At 32.3% G+C, this 16144-nt stretch overlaps 2 pseudogenes across 1 annotated transcript in view; one reads left to right on the top strand and one right to left on the bottom strand.

Moving 5' to 3' along the window:
- Window positions 1–16144, top strand: part of LOC104587665 (ubiquitin C-terminal hydrolase 12-like) — a 46204-nt pseudogene that overhangs the window by 5585 nt on the left and 24475 nt on the right. Inside the window, exons 10-11 of the transcript XR_016076209.1 lie at window positions 5708–5817; window positions 5993–6067. The product of XR_016076209.1 is annotated as a ubiquitin C-terminal hydrolase 12-like (transcript). The remainder of the gene's footprint in view (window positions 1–5707; window positions 5818–5992; window positions 6068–16144) is intronic.
- Window positions 6071–7196, bottom strand: LOC148791696 (small ribosomal subunit protein eS19x pseudogene; annotated as a pseudogene).

The following is a 16144-nucleotide window of genomic DNA, read 5'->3' on the forward strand; positions in this document are numbered from 1 at the left end:
AATAAGTATTTAATAGAGAAAATTCATATTAATTAGCAGCTAAAGATGGTTATCAACTTTATATGATAAATATTCAAGATGGAAAGTAAAATAGAAAAAAAACAAGGATGGAGTTTCTGTTTTATTTAATTAGAGAGAGAATAGAAAAAATAACTTTATTATTCTATTTTTTCTTTCCTCTTTCTTTCTTTTTCCTTCTTTTCTTTTTCTCTTCTCAAAACCCTTTGATCTTTTAAATTTCAATAGTAAAACATTAAAACAAAGTATAATTGATGTATATAGCATATAATGAAATGTATTAACACATACATTAATAAGATACAGCAATATAAATGATATTATAAAAGGCGTCCGTCTTGTCATTTTTGTTGCCTAGGCGGGCGCTTAGTCGCCTACGCGGGCGCCTAGTTGCCTAGAAGGGCACCTAATTGCTAAAAGTCAAGGCATTTGGGCGAGGCGCCCAGCCAAGGGTGCCTAGTCGCCTAGGCCATGCCTTGACAACTATGTGAGTGACTATTCCTGATTGTACAAGAATACATGGTCAAGATGGTGACACCATTGTTTCTGAAAACTCCTTCCATTCATGAAGCTCCCTGGTTGCCAAAGCTGCAACCATTGAATTTTAATTTGTTTAGATTATTTATTGGTGGCATTTCAAACATCCATTTGTTTCCCTTCGTGCCCTACACAGAGTTTGTTCGTTTATTATTCTACTAGCTAGGACCCGTGCGACGCACATGATTTGTTAAGCGAAAGCTAAACAATAGAAGCACATAAAAGTATAGAACTATTTTATATTTTTAACTTTTTAAATAGTTAATAATTATTTATATTTTATATAGTACTTTTAATGAATTTTTTACAATACAAAAAGTAATAATAATTAATTTTAGCTAGGGTTGTTCCTCGAACTAATGAAACCGACCAACCCAATCAACTTGACCCGAGCTGGTCAGTTTTATAGTATTTCTGGTCGATTTTAGTTCAATAATCTCCCAACCCGACGAGGTTGGATCAATTTTGCTTTGGCCATTTGTAAACTGACCAAAATCGAACGACTTGACCATAGATATATATATATATATATTATTTTATATTTTAAATATAATTTTTTTAATACGAGAAAGTGGGAAATTTCCATATTTTTTAGTCTAAAATATTTATTTTATATCGTAAATTTAATTTTTAATAATGCCACTGTAATTTTTGAAATTTAAATATTCTTAATAAAGACAATTGCTATTTTTTCAATTAACATACATGCTGAATGGTATTTACAACTAGGAAACTAGCCAAAAGTCAGTTTTTTATATTATAAAATTTTTATCGCCTAGGCAACTAGGCGCCCCAGTGTCGCCTAGAATTGCCTAGATGCCTTGAAAACTATGCCTAGTAGTGGAAAGGTTTGAGAGAAGGCTAGCAAACTGCAAAGGGAATTATATTTCGTTGGGAGGGGGAATTACATTGATCAACTCCACCCTAGCAAATCTCTTGTGTACTACAGGTCAGTTTTTAGGATGCCCCAAGCAGTGGTAAGGACTGAAAAGATTATGAGAGATTTCATTTGGGAACATGGGGAAGGGAAGAAAGATCACTTGGTTAGATGGGACAAGGTGGTGTAGTTGAAGGAGGAAGGGGGACTGGGCATTGGAAATGTGAAGTTGAAATATATGGCTTTGTTGAATAAATGGCTCAGGAGTTTCCCTAAAGAAAATGAGAAGTCCATGGGCTGCCAAACAATGGGTGGGATGCAGGTTGCTTGCATAGAGCTACTTTGGCTGCTCCTTGGAAGGCTATCCACAACATTCTTTCTGTGTTCCTCACTCACATAAGGTGTTACTTGTCTTTGGGTCAGAGAATTAGGTTTAACAATGGGTGGGATGCGGGCTACTTTGGCTGCTCCTTGGAAGGCTATCCACAACATTCTTCCTGTGTTCCTCACTCACATAAGGTATGACTTGTCTTTGGGTCAGAGAATTAGGTTTTGGGAGGATATCTGGGTCGGGGGTTTCCGTCTTTCATTCTCTCTTTGATCTCTCTAGATTTAAAGGAAAACTTGTGTGTGATTTTATCAGCTCATCCTCATCCTAATCAGGCTTGAATTGGAATCCGTTTTTTACTAGAAACCTTAGATAATCTTAAATATCTAGAGTTTTTGCTTTGCTTAGCCTGTTGAATTCAGTGGTCTTGGGGGATGGTGGTTCAGATTCTAGAGTGTGGGCCCTTAATCAAACATGGGCATTTTCTTGCAAGTCTTTTCTGAACTCTCTTGTAGCCACCTCTCTTTCTCCTTTCCCTGTTAAGGAGATTTGGTCTCAGCCTATTCCTCCAGGAGTCGATGCTTTCTGTTGGGCAGTGTATCATGGCTCCACTAACACATATGATTTGTTTTAGAGGAAAAGACCAAATTACTGTTGGTCCCCAAGTTGGTGCTTCTTATGTAAGTTGTATGGTCTGCTTTTCATCTATTAATATCCTATCCTTTTGCTATCTTTATTTGGGAGTGGTTTTCATCTCTTTTTGGTTTGCAGATGGCTTTCCCCTGATAGTTTGGAAAGATTGTTTAGCTCTCATATTTTTAGTTGCTCTAAAAGAAGAGGCAGGATAATGGGGAGATGCACTAGGCGGTGGCACATTGGATGAAAACTTTAATTCTCTTTGCTGACTTTAAGGTTGAAGATTTCTTCAGCTCGTGGGGACTAATAGTTTACTCTTCTTCTCGAAGACAAAAAGTACATGAGGCCTGGTCACCTCCATTTGCTGGATGGAAGAAATTGAACTTTGATGGTAGCTGCATGGGTAATCCTGGACAATTAGGTATTGGTGGGGTAATCGGGGAAGAAGATGGAAACATTCTAGCCATGTATTCAGGTCCTATTCAACATGGAGATGTGGTAAGATCAGAACTGATGGCAACAGTGTATGGAGTAGAGAAAGCTAAAGAAATGGGGATTGATAGGCTGATTATTGAAGGTGATTGGAAAATAGTTGTGGGTTGGCTGAAAAAGGGGAAGGAGTAATATGGCAGCTAAGGAATGAGTTCAGGCACGTCAAATAGATATCTAAAGACATGATGATCCAAATAAGTGGATTAGGAGATCTGCAAACAGTATGGCTGATGGTTTAGCTAAACAAGGAATTCAGAGACAATCTGTGTTTTGGGCTGTTTGTAAATATTGGGAGAGTTCTTCTTGGGCTTGTTGTCTCTGCCCACAATTTGTTGTTGTATTTCTTTATTATAAAATTAATGAATCAATTTGTGTTGCTGATAAAAAAAAGGGTTGCCTAGGTCCACAGATGAAGCTCAGCTGAACCTAAATGTGCGTTATTTGGCTTATTGTTATGTTCTGATGAGTTAACCTTAGGTTTGATGTTTCAGTAGGTAATTTCTGTATTTAGTTATTATGCTTATAATTTAAACCGGTGTTTTAAAAGGCATGGGGTGCGCCTCTAGGCGAGGCGCTCCCAAAACGCCCTGAGGTGTATGCCAGAGGTGCTGACACCTCTGAGCCATATGCCTCATGCACACCTCATATAAAAAGAAAGAAAAAAAAGGAAAAAAGAAAAAAAAGGGAAAGGAAAAGGAAAAGGAAAAGAAAAGAAAGAAGGAGAAAAGGAAAGGGAAGGGAAGAAAAGAAAAGAGGAAAGAAAGTGGTTCGCCCTCGGCCCCTTTGGTTGGGGTGTGAAAGGGAAGGGAAGGGAAAGAAAAAGAAAGAAAGAGAAGAAAAAAATAGAAAAAGTGAAGGGAAGGGAAGAAAAGATAAGAGGAAAGAAAGTGGTCCGCCCTCGACCCCTTTGGCTGGGGGGGGCTTCGCCCCCTAGGCCCCGCCCCCCTTTTCAATGCAGCCCAATTTCGACAAGAACCCCCCCTTCAACTAGTGCTATGCATCTTTATTCTTCTTAATATAAAACATTTTCATTAAAAATAAAGAAAATGAGATCCCCCCTTCCTCTTCTTCCTCCTCACCCCCTCTTAAGGAGGCTTAAGAGGTGTTACCTATTTCTTTCCTTTATTTTCTTTTATTTTCCTTTATTTTTCCTCTTAAGGAGGCTTAAGAGGTGTTACCTCTTAAGGAGCCTTTTCTTTCCTTTATTTTTCCTCTCATTGCCTAACCCTCTAATCTTTTTTTAAGTAGCCAATTTGTTTGCCTAAATTAGGTGTACCATAGGTGTTACCTATTTCTTATTTTTCATTTCTGCTGTATGATTTATACAGTTCCTTCCACCCACTCTTGACCTATTTGCCTTTCCATTGCATTTGTCCATATTGGCTTGTCCTTTTGTGTTTCTTTTCTTTCTTCCTTTTTCTGGTCTAGATTTTCCCTGTTTTGTTTTTACATCTACTAACTTCAAAGTAATTTCTCCTTTCTCTTTCATTTTCACGCTTATTTGATATATACTGGTTCCTTGTGTCCGAGATGACCAAGAGTATTAAGGTTTTGCTTACAAGAAGGAGGTATTCCCTTATCTATTTTCTAGATTGATGACTGTCAAGAGGTGGATGTTTATCTTGAACCTGCAGGTTTTTCTCTTATGGATGAAATTGATTAATACACATATTGTGTCTTGATTTTGTAGAGATTTATTTTTGGTTTGAAATAAGTATTGACTTGCCCTGCACCTGAGTGTTGGTTGAAGGAGATTTTGCTATCTCTGATTATATTTTTTAACAATTCTTTTCGTAGTTGCTATCCCATAATATTCTTCACTATTTTCTAGAAGTTTGGACTTATGGGCGTGCACATGCATGTCTATGCTTTATATACAAAAACGTGTACATGTGCATCAGATGTTCTTTTTTAGATTTAATCTCAGTTCTTGTGATGAAAACTGAAAGAGAACTTTATTGAAAGATAAAAAGGCGATGTGATTTAATCTTAGTTCCTTGAAATTAGTGTAGCCAATGCATCTTGCTAACATAATTATCAAAAAAAAAAAAATGCATCTTGCTAACACCTAGGTGCTTTTTCACTGTAAAGGTGATCCATCTACAAGGCGGCCAGAATTCAACTTCTTGTAGGAGAAGGTTGCCTCTTTGAGGTCTACACCTAGAACTATGGCTTCCGCCTTTGATCTTTCTGTTGTTGTTGCATTTAATTAATTTTTTTTTTTTTGTTTTTGATGAAGAAAGATTTTTTCCTAATAGAATATAATATAGTTAAAATTCTGGGGAGTTGGCTGCCTAAAGGAATCACATTGCTAGAAACTTGAATAGAATCTAAGTTCCTCTTTTACTTGACTTAGAAAGTTACCTTAACTTTGATCTTACAGTGTCATGGATGCTTATGAGTCCATAGAATGGTGGCTGCTCTGTGATAGAAATAACAGGAAAGCCCAAAACTTGATTTTCTGCAATCTTTTTACCCAAAAGATGTTTGTTTTCTCTCTGTTTTCTGTATTTCTGCTTTGAATGCTACAACTGTTTTCATCATCTTTCCTGGTGAGATAAATTACACAATCTCTTGAAATGTCTTTTTAATCAATTTCTACTTGTTATCTCTGTTTTGTATTTGATTTCTACTTGTATTTAGTGACAGGTTTTATTTTTCTTTCGTTTTCTCTGATTATATCATTCCTTTCTTTGTAGTTTGGGATGTAAGATGATTTTTCCCTTAAGCAAAAGCACTTTCACAATTATACTTTTTGTAGTAGTATATGATTCTGTTGAGAATAGGTTTAATTCCCGGAATTGCTTTGTTTGGTTTAGATAAATGACCGTTATGAGTTCCCTCTGGAACTAGACCTCGATAGAGAGAATGGAAAATACCTGTCACCTGAAGCCAATCGAAGAGTTTGCAACCTTTACACGCTCCACAGGTACCTTCATGATGCTTCCCCTACAATACTGGTTCTCAGAGGAGTAATTTATATAATTTAAGTTGGGATGGGTTGGTGAAGTATGATACCTTTGACTAAGAGAGGAATATATATTTGTGTTTATGTCAATTTTTTATTTTGTTATGTTCAGGTTCTTACTTTTGTTTGTTTGCAGTGTTTTGGTTCACAGTGGTGGGGTGCATGGTGGACATTATTATGCTTTTATGAGGCCCACTCTCTCTGATCAGTGGTAGGTATAGCTAGAGCTTGTTCACTGAATATTTTTGTTTGGCTGTTGTTAACTTTGGGAAAAATTGCTGGTTAATCAAATGCATTCAACCATAGCAATAAAAAAAGCATTTTTCCGTAGCTGCACTGTTTTAGGTGGTAAAAATGGACTATTAAGTGCAGACACCTGCAATGGAAGTATCCTACTATACACATGATTTTTTTTTAATAACTAAAGTAAATCAAATTCCATCTTTTAATGACTAAGCATCAGAGAAGGAAAACACCTAACAATACTATTGGCTACATCAAAATTAAAAGAAAGCCCTACAGGACCTTCAGAAAACAGAATATGTAATGACTCAGTGAGCAACCACTATTCTTCCAGCAACTTGGTCCAGGTCCCTCTGCCCGCTTGAGGTGATTCTCCTTCCACCCTTGGGATCAATATCAACGATGTTAATCTTCTGTAACTGCTGAAGAATGTGTCGGGCAATAGAACCACTGCTCTTGCAGAAGTGTGGAGGACGACTGCCATTCCTCTTACTGCCACCATAAATCTTTCTAAAACCCCAACACCAATGCCCTGTCTTAAGTAGATTTTCCGGGCCATGGAAGCGGCTCTGGTGTAGTACCAATCTGGGCCATATGGTGCAAGCTCCTTGAATGTGGCGGTCTTCACAATATCAGTCCAGTGAGGAAGCTCCATCTTCCCCGATCGCTTCAGATGAGCCGCATGAGCCTTAACGAACCCATAAGGGGAAACATCCTTCACCGTTCTAGCAGTCCCCATGGCTGTAGCTAGACCCTCGAGCCTCACCGAAGGTTGTCTGAGGCAGGTTTTCCTCTCTAGTAATACACATGATTTTAAGAACTCTGTTTTCCTCGTTTAGATTGAGGAATTTGATATTCCTCATCTCTAGCAATTGTTTCGATGCTGATTGAACTATAAGCTGTTTTTGATTGATCATCTGTACTATATTTATGGTTTTTTTCCCAAACATCCCCCTCTATCGTTTGGTCTCTTTCTTTACTATTTTCCAATTGTATTGTTCACCTCGGAGTTTTAAATGTTTAAAGTAGCTATTTTGCTTCCATATATTTATTGTTATGCATACTTTTAATACACCTTTGTTATTGAGGACCATTGAATGGTGTAATGGTAAATTTGAGGTTGACAATCACGAGAACATGGTTTTGTGCTTGAGAGCGGTCATTTTATGCAAAAAATGTCTTGGATATATTCGAAAAATGCATACAAATTCCATAAGTATATTAACATCACTAAATCTAATGTCAAAATAATCACAAATAGTGTATAAATACATGTATACAAATGAAAATATGGAAACATTTGGATACGTTAGGAAAATGCATACAAATTCCGTAAGTATTATTAACATCAGTAAATCTAATGTCAATCCCAAATATTGTATAAATACATAGGAAATGTATGTTTTTATGGTATATATGAAAAAATACATTACAATTATTATACTAGGATGTATAAATATCATACAACTTTACTGATAATACATACATTAATCAAGAGTCCAAGACATATATTATATAGTTTTTTTACAAATTAATACATACACAACTCTTATTATTTTATTTTCTATTAAAGTCCAAGGCAAAAAAACATATGCAACTATTATATTAATCATTTTATATTTATTTTTTTTAATTTTAACATTAATAAAAAAGTTCAATTAAAAATTTAATTCTCAAATTTTTGGTAAATAATATTTTCTTTTTTTATTTTTGTAAACAAAAAATGTCATTATAAAATGTAAATTAAAATATCAATTAATAATTTACAAAAATATATAATCTTAAAGCAGAAACCCGACATAGTCAACTCAACCGACAATAAGAAGCGTATTACAACTCTAAAGTCAATACTCTACCATAGACGAATCCATCATATCTAGATAAGATAAATGCATTTTCTCAGACATATAGCAGATGCCTAGTAAGAAGCTATCAAAATTATTTAACAAATCCAACCAAAGCTATCGAAACATTAACTAAAGAATGCCAAGGTTAATCAAACCATTCAACGAAATCCCCCCAAAACTAAGTATGGCCAAACCTAAGTATATCCAATTAAACATTATCGAAAACTAACCAAGCCCTCGCCAACCACCAATCGTCAAACTAATCTATACCCACTAACAATCCTTATTAGAACACTAAACTCTCTTTACCAACTTATCCGAATCCAACATACCTTGATAAATTAGGAAGAAAACTCAATCCGCTTAAAAAAGGAAAACCAGACCTACTCAAACAAACCAGTTAACCTGGATCAGTCTATACAATACTTTCTAAACGGTCTATAAGAATTCCAAGGGAAATCTTGACAGAATCAATTTAACCTATAGAAACAGGGCTTATCACAACACTAATCACGATAATATAAATTAAACAAACCCATCATATTTAGAGAAAATGAGAAATCGAATCAACTCCTTTACAAAATGAAACCGGTCCAAATCAAATCAAACGAAATCCAAAAAACAATGATCAATCCAAACAATCCCACTGTTTAAACAAACTAAACAACTCAAAGCAAAAACCTGGGATAGCCAACTCAACCGATAAGAATCAAGCGTATTACAACTCTAAAGTCAGTATTCTACCTTAGACGAACCCACCATATCTAGATAAGATTAATCCATTTACTCAGACTTATAACGGAAGCCTATAAGATGTTTTCCACATTATTTAACAAATCCAGCCAAACCTATCGAGACATTAACTAATGAAGACAATCTATGATAAACGTAGCTGAAATCAACTTAAAACAACCCAAGATTTTCCAAACAAACGTAACTTATAAAGACAAAGCAAATTAAAGACAACAAAGCTGAAATTAGATGCAGACAATTTTTGATGACACACTTTCAAATTAACCGATCCAGATACAAATGAAACCAACTCAACATAGATAAACCCATGTGGTTAAAGTTCGATTATTGTTAAGGTTAATCAAACCATTCAATGAAATCCCACAAAACTGAGTCTGGCCAAACCTAGTTGAACCAATTAAACAATATCGAAAACTAACCAAGCCCTCGCCAACCAACCAATCATCAACCAAATCTATACCCACTAACAATCCTTATTAGAATAGTAAACTCCTTTTACTAATTTAACCGAATCCAACATTCCAAGATAAAATAAAAAAATAACTCAACTCATTTAAAAAGGAAACTCAGAACTACTCAAACAAATCAATAAGACTGGATCAATCCACACAATACCTTCTAAATGGTCTAAAAGAATTCAAGGGAAAAGCCTGATAGTATCAATTTAAACTATAGGAACTGGGCATATCACAATTCTAGTCACCATATTCAAAATTAAACAAACCCGTCGTATTTAGAGAAAATGGGAAATCAAATCAACTCCTTTAAAAAATGAAACCGGTCCTACTCAAATCAAACGAATGCCAAAAAACAAGGATCAATCCAAACATTCCCATCGATTAAACAAACTAAACTATTCAAAGCAGAAACCAGACATAGTCAATTCAACTGATAAGAATCAAGAGTATTACAACTCTAAAGTCAGTATTCTACCTTAGACGAACCCATCATAACTAGATAAGATAAATCCACTTTCTTAGACATATAGCAGATGCCTAGTAAGAAGCTATCCATATTATTTAACAAATCCAGCCAAAGCTATCGAGCCATTAACAAAAGAAAACCATCTATGCAAAACGTTGTTGAAATCAACTTGAAACAACCCAAGATTTTTCAAACAAATGTAACATATCAAGACAAAGCCAAATTAAAGACAACAAAGCTGAATGTAGATAGACAATTTTTGAGGTCTCACTTTCAAACCAACCGATCTAGATACATATGAAACCAACTCAACATCGGTAAACCCATCTGGTAAACATCGAATATTGGTAAGGCTAATCATACCATTCAATGAAATACCACAAAACAGAATTTGGCCAAACTAGGTAGAACGAATTAAACATTATCGAAAACTAACCAAGCCATTGCCAATCAACCAATCATCAACCAAATCTATAACCACTAACAATCTTTATTAGAACACTAAACTCCCTTTACTAACTTAACTGAATCCAACATTCCAAGATAAAGTAGTAAAATAACTCAACTCATTTGGATATTTATTTATTTTTCCAAAAGTTAGTAAATTATTATCCATAGATTTTATTTATTTTCGTAACTAAATTATTCATGTAATTAATGATTTATTTTATGAACAACGGATTAGTTCTAGTGTTGAATAGGTTGTACATGTCTTGTCCCAATAAAACTGAAAATTTATTTATTTATTTTACTAAATTAAATTATTCATTTATTTGTTTTAATATATTAAATAAATTATTCTCCATAAAGTTTTATTTATTTAATTCAACCTGTGACCAATATTTACGGTTGTCAATGATGCAAGTTTGGTTGGGGATAGCTTGGACTAGTCTTGCACCAATCACAAGTGAATATTTATTTATAATTTTTTGTTAATGTTAATTATTGATTTATCTATTTTATAAAATTAAGTAAATTATTATCAATATATTTCTATTTACTTAATCTACTAAATTCTTTGATTAACTAATTAATTAATTATTTTCCTTACATATTATTTCTCTCTCTCTCTCTCTCCTAGAGACTATTTTTAGGGTAACTAATATGTTTAGTGAGGTGTGGGATAGGATGTACCTGTCCCGTCCCAATAATAAATGTAATTTTATTTATTTATTTTACTAAACCAAATTAATCATTAATTATTTTACAAAATCAACTAAATTGGTGTCCATAGGTTCCTATTTATTTAATTTATTAAATTATTCAAGTAGTTAATAATCCATAGATTCCCCCCCAACCCGAGCAAAATATTTAGGTTTATAAATTGGATAGATATCGGTTGGGGTTAATCCTTTTCATTGGTTGGGCCACGTCTGGTTTGGGCTTTGCCTTTATATCAACAGAACTTATTAAGGCCCAAGTCTAAGCCTAGGCCAACCATCAAGCCTAGATTTTGAGCCTATGCCCGACCATCATATAAAGCTCGGATTGCGATAAGGAATTTTTTGTTCTTTGTCTCTTTATCATTTTCTGAAAATCTCTCTTCCATATTTGTTGCTAACATGTAACTATTTACAATGATGCCATTAATAAAGAGCTAACTACTCTCCCTTTTTCTTGCCTAATTATTTATATACTTATTTTAAAAAGTTAAAAAATTATATTGATTTAATTTACTAGATTATTTAATTATATCCCTCTCTATCTTACTGCTCGGTGTCCAATATTTAAGGGTTGTCAACAGGTGAGGATTGGTCTAGGTAGCTTGGATATTTATTTATTTTATTAAATTAAATTATTCAATTATATATTTTACAAAATTAAGAAAATTATTATTCATAGATTTCTATTTATTTAATTAACTAATTGACTTCATTAATTAATAATTTATTAACAAGTTAAGGAGGTTGGGATTAAACTTGTTTATAAGCAGTGCCAAGTTTGGGTTGGACTTTGTCTTTATTCAATAGAATATATTGAATACCAACTTTAAGCCCGACCCAACCATTAGACCTATCTCTTGAGTCGAGCCCGGCGAGGAAAGTGTTATTGTTTATTACTCTCTTATTTCCTCACCAATTTATTTATATATTTAATTTAGTAAGTTAAAAATTTTTATTTATTTAATTTGCTAAATGATTTAATTTTATCAAAAATTTATTTCACTATATCTCTCCCTCCCCGAGTTTAATAATTTGGGTTATCAATGGGCCGGGCTTGGTTTTAGATAGATTGGATATTTATTTATTATTTTACTAAATGAATTGAGTCATTATATATAGATTTTATTATTTAGTTTAATAATTTATTTTTCTCTCTCTCTGGATCCTTATTTTTTGGGTTATCAACGAGTTAGGTCTAGTGTGGTATAGCATGTACCTGTCCCATCCCAATAATTAATGAAATTTTATTTATTTATTTATTTTATTAAACCAAATTATTCATTTATATATTTTAATACATTAGATACCCTATTATGTATAAACTTATATTTATTTGATTCAACTCGGCACCGATAATAAATGAATATTTAGTTATTATATTAAATTCAATTATTGATTTGTTTATTTTACAAAATTAAGGTATTATCCATATATTTATATTTATTGAATTTACAGATTTATTCATGTAATTAATAATTTATTTAACTATGAAGTTATTTCAATCTCTCTCCTTGAGCCAAATATTTAGGGCTCTCAATAGGTTATGTCTCATTTGGGATTAAAATTATTAACTAGTCGGGCTAGGGTTGGGTTGGGATTTGCGTTTATATCAATATAACATATTTATGCCCAAGACTGAGTCCAGACCTTTGGGCCTAGATCTTGAGCATGAGCCAACGTTCATATAGAGCCTAAAACACGATGAGGAAATTCTTTATTTCTCTCTCATTGTCACCTAATTATTTATATTGTTATTCTATTAAGTTAAAAAAATTATTTATTGAGTTTACTAGATTATTTACTTTATAAACAAGCTCTCTCTCTCTCTCTCTCTCCCTCCTCGAGTTAAATATTTAGGGTTGTCAATGGATTGGGTTTAGATCTAGATAGCTTGGATATTTATTTATTTTACCAAAAGTTAGTAAATTATTATCCATAGATTTTATTTATTTACTTAACTAAATTATTCAACTAATTAATGATTTAATTTATGAACAAAGTATTTCTCTTTCTCTCTCCCTTTTTAAGACTATCAACGGATTAGTTCAGGTGTCGGATAGGCTATACATGTCTTGTCCCAATAATAACTAAAATTTTATTTATTTATTTTTACTAAATTAAATTATTCATTATTTGTTTTAATAGATTAAATAAATTATTCTCCATATTTGTTGCTAACATGTAACTATTTACAATGATGCCATTAATAAAGAGCTAACTACTCTCTCTTTTTCTTGCCTTGTTATTTATATACTTATTTTAAAAAGTTGAAAAATTTTATTGATTTAATTTACTAGATTATTTATTTATATCCCTCTCTATCTTACTGCTCAGTGTCCAATATTTAAGGGTTGTCAACAAGTGGGGATTGGTCTTGGTAGCTTGGATATTTATTTATTTTATTAAATTAAATTATTCAATTATATATTTTACAAAATTAAGAAAATTATTATCCATAGATTTCTATTTATTTAATTAACTAATTGACTTTATTAATTAATAATTTATTAACAAGTTAAGGAGGTTGGGATTAAACTTGTTTATAAGCAGTGCCAAGTTTGGGTTGGACTTTGTCTTTATTCAATAGAATATATTGAAGCCCAACTTTAAGCTCGACCCAACCATTAGACCTATCTCTTGAGTCGAGCCCGGCGAGGAAAGTGTTATTGTTTATTACTCTCTTATTTCCTCACCAATTTATTTATTTATTTATTTTAGTAAGTTAAAAATTTTTATTTATTTAATTTGCTAAACGATTTAATTTTATCAAAAAATTATTTCACTATATGTCTCTAATATTTTGGGTTATCAATGGACCAAGCTTGGTTTTAGATAGATTGGATATTTATTTATTATTTTACTAAATGAATTGAGTCATTATATATAGATTTTTTTATTTAGTTTAATAATTTATTTTTCTCTCTCTCTGGATCCTTATTTTTTGGGTTATCAACGAGTTAGGTCTAGTGTGGTATAGCATGTACTTGTCCCGTCCCAATAATTAATGAAATTTTATTTATTTATTTATTTTACTAAACTAAATTATCCGTTTATATATTTAAATATATTAGATAAACTATTATGTATAAATTTTTATTCATTTGATTCAACCCGACACCCAATAATAAATGAGTATTTAGTTATTTTATTAAAATAAATTGTTGATTTATTTATTTTACAAAATTAAGTAAAATATTATCCATAGATTTCTATTTTTTAATTTACTAAATTAATCAAGTAATTAATAATTTATTTAACTATTTAGTTATTTCAATCTCTCTCCCTAAGCCTAATATTTAGGGCTATTAATAGGTTAGGTCTCAGGTTGGATTAAAATTATTAACGGGATCAATAGAACATATTTATCCGCAAGTCTGAGTCCAGGTTGAACTTCGGGCCTACATCTTGAGCATGAGCCTGAAGTTCATATAGAGACCGAATCATGGTGAGGAAATTCTTTGTTTCTCTCATTTTCTCACCTAATTACTTATATAGTTATGCTATTAAGTTAAAAAGTATTTACTGAACTTACTAAATTATTTTAGTTTATAAACAAATTATTTCTCTCTCTCCCTCTCTCTCCCTCGTGAGTTACATATTTAGGGTTGTCAATAGATTGAGTTTAGATCTAGATAGTTTGGATATTTATTTATTTTTCCAAAAGTTAGTAAATTATTATCCATAGATTTTATTTATTTTCGTAACTACATTATTCATCTAATTAATGATTTAATTTATGAACAACGAATTAGTTCTGGTGTCGAATAGGTTGTACATGTCTTGTCCCAATAATAACTGAAAATTTATTTATTTTACTAAATTAAATTATTCATTTATATGTTTTAATATATTAAATAAATTATTCTCCATAAAGTTTTATTTATTTAATTCAACCTGTGACCAATATTTACGGTTGTCAATGATGCAAGTTTGGTTGGGGATAGCTTGGACTAGTCTTGCACCAATCTCAAGTGAATATTTATTTATATTTTTTTGCTAAAGTTAATTATTGATTTATCTGTTTTATAAAATTAAGTAAATTATTATCCATGGATTTCTATTTACTTAATTTATTGAATTCTTTAATTAACTAACTAATTAATTATTTTCCTAACAAATTATTTTTCTCTCTCTCTCCCAGGAGACTATTTTTAGGGTAACTAATATGTTTAGTGGGGTGTGGGATAGGATGTACCTTTCCCATCCCAATAATAAATGTAATTTTATTTATTTATTTTGCTAAACCAAATTAATCATTAATTATTTTACAAAATTAACTAAATTGGTATCCATAGGTTCCTATTTATTTAATTTATTAAATTATTCAAGTAGTTAATAATCCATAAATTCCCCCCAACCCAAGCAAAATATTTAGGTTTATAAATTGGATAGGTATCGTTGGGGTTAAACCTTTTCATTGGTTGGGCCACGTCTGGTTTGGGATTGTATGAGATGTGACTGGAAGTATGAGAATTGAAAAAAGAATTGCTAAATTGGTGTGGTGAGAATAGTGGAGGATAGGGCTATTTATAGGAATTGCAAATAATTCAATTACCCAAAATACCCTAAATACTAGCAATTTTTTAGTTGTTGAGAGGGGTATTTTGGTTATTGTAAATTATCTATCACTTTACCCATATGCCCCAAATTCTCAAACTAGTTGATATATAATTATAGGATATAGTTATTGAAGGGGCATTATTGGCCCAAGGGCCCCAACGGCTAGTTTCTCGAATGGGCTACACTCGATCCATTGCGGGCTTGTAGGTTGTGCTACTTGTTGAGTTGTCACGTTTTAATGTTTGGGGACCAAAGTGACACTAGGCCCAAAGTATACGGTACTAATTAGGAAATTTCCCTTAATTTAATTATTGTTTTATATATTACTCTTTTTCTTAAATCTCCCTTTAGCCCAATCGGAATTTTTGTTAGTATCAATACTAAATAAGAACACTAATTTAAATTAATTACTACTTTACTAATTAATATTTAGTAATTACTAGTAACTAGTAAGTGGGATAACCAAAAGACAACCACATTGGAGTGCCCGAGTTGGGTTAGGAGTCAAACTATCAAAGAGTAATTACTAATTAGCATTTACTAATTACTAACTCTTGTTTGATTTTTCCCTTTTTCTACTAACTCAGTCCTTTTATTTTTTAAATACGGTATGGACTGGTTCAGTTTAAACCCTGTTTCGTTCGGTTCAATTGAGGTATATGACCAAACTAAATAGTGGGTTAGGTCATCGGTTTGAACCGAACCAAACCGAATGTACACCCCTACTTCTCATATAAATTAAACAGTTATGTAAGGGTCACTTTTGTCATATTCTGAATTCTCAAATCATACCTTGTA

The sequence above is a fragment of the Nelumbo nucifera genome, chromosome 5, assembly GCF_055504915.1.
Source record: "Nelumbo nucifera cultivar China Antique chromosome 5, China Antique-T2T, whole genome shotgun sequence".
NCBI lineage: Eukaryota > Viridiplantae > Streptophyta > Magnoliopsida > Proteales > Nelumbonaceae > Nelumbo > Nelumbo nucifera.